The sequence below is a fragment of the Aplysia californica genome, unplaced genomic scaffold, assembly GCF_000002075.1.
Source record: "Aplysia californica isolate F4 #8 unplaced genomic scaffold, AplCal3.0 scaffold00181, whole genome shotgun sequence".
Taxonomy (NCBI): Eukaryota; Metazoa; Mollusca; class Gastropoda; order Aplysiida; family Aplysiidae; genus Aplysia; species Aplysia californica.
Genome location: NW_004797451.1, coordinates 894,162 through 895,931, shown reverse-complemented (window position 1 = coordinate 895,931; position 1,770 = coordinate 894,162). Strand labels below are relative to the sequence as shown.

General features: G+C 39.3%; 1 protein-coding gene across 1 annotated transcript in view; it reads right to left on the bottom strand.

Annotated features, from left to right (window-relative positions):
* The window catches only part of LOC101853086 (contactin-associated protein-like 2), a gene marked incomplete in the record, with an annotated part of 226,156 nt that overhangs the window by 103,213 nt on the left and 121,173 nt on the right, over positions 1–1,770 (bottom strand).

Genomic DNA, 1,770 nt, shown 5'->3' with positions numbered 1-1,770 from the left:
GAGGGTGCTATATAGAATACTGACCTGTAGAGAGTGCTATAAAGAATACTGACCTGTAGAGAGTGCTATATAGAATACTGACCTGTAGAGAGTGCTATATAGAATACTGACCTGTAGAGAGTGCTATATAGAATACTGACCTATAGAGGGTGCTATGTAGAATACTGACCTGTACACGGTCAAAATTGTCTAAGATTGTTACTCATTGTCAATGGGAAAAGTGGCCGTTTTATACGGTTGAGCGTCTTACATAATATCATTAAATATAACCCCCCCCAAAAAAAAAATTCAAAAAAAAAAAAAATAAATATCCAGCAAGTGGTACATATAAATTGGCCGTTTGTACAGGTGTCCTCCGTAGGTGGCCTTTAGAGCAGGTTCAACTGTAGTTATCTAATAGTCCAGAAGATCTTATAGGGGCCAACATGATGAAGAACTTCAGCTCGTTCATTGTGCAAAGACTGCAAAATAATACATTGTGTTTCATCGTGAGCTAGATCATTGTGGCTGGATCCTGACAGACATGTCAGTCCCGGTTTTAAAAAACAACAAAACAGTGCACAGTTCGATTCCATTCATCATCATTGTCTTCATTATCTTCGTCAAAACAGGCATGTGCATGTTAAGTATTATTATCATCGTCTTCATCACTATTATCATTAATATCATCTTTGTTAAAAAATCGTTAGGAGGGTGAAAATGGTGAAATGGTATAGGTTTAAAGTAAAATTAAAGCCCATATCAAGGGACGGGTCAAACAAAGGATGTTTCATTATCAGGAATTAGGTGGGTCAGACGGGACTCAGTGTAGCGAGGAGGTCAAGGGGATAATTATGTAGAAATCAATGCCAGTATTGCTAGCGTGGTTAATTATTTCTCAAAACCTATGCGAGTACTCTAGCCGTGAGTACTCTAGCCGTGAGTACTCTAGCCGTGGAAAGGTTAAGAGGCGTTTGCTTCGACTAAAGACTGAATACTGGGTAATTATCAAAGCGCATAGAGTTTGGTGTCGAACGAGTGTATGCGCTATACAAATGCTATTTATTTATTTTCATTATTAATAATATTATTGTACGGTACTCATTATCTTTATTTTCGGAGAATTAGGCCTGCTTATTGTCTCTGCATTCGTTAGTGTTTTATATTATTAGTATTATAATATGTATAGTTAATATAAATACAGGCATCTTTATCGTTTATGATATAATTATTGTGCGTTCTGCACTTGGAAGTGAAACGAATCTGTTAACTTGGAGAAATAGAATTAATCGAACCATAAAGATAACAATAACAAGAACAATAATATTATTATAATGAACAACCATTTTGATGAGCCAATTTTAGCGATAGCTCCGCAGCAGCCTCTGTTCCCTTCACTGCGGAACTGACAACGTCACAATTGTAACAGCAGACGCGTCATCATTCTCTTCCCCCGCAAAAGACGGGGCTAGTAAAAGATCGGACCAATTTCCGCCATGACTCCGGCCAGGAAATCACAAATGGGTCGTGTGGACGATAAATGATCTGTTGGAGTGTTTCGCGGTTTCCGCTCCTATTTTGGCCGGGCTTTCGACCTGGGGTGTCTGCATTTCACACCGACAGGCGAGTCGTATCTTGCGTTGTTCGTTTATTGTGCGAAGAAAGCTTGGGCTGGCTTCTTATCAGGCTGCAGGCACGTAATTTGAACAATGGCAAATTTGATTGGTCGTTTAGGGGGGAGTGATTTTGTGTGTGTATGTGTGTGTGTGTGTGTGTGTGTGTGTGTGTGTA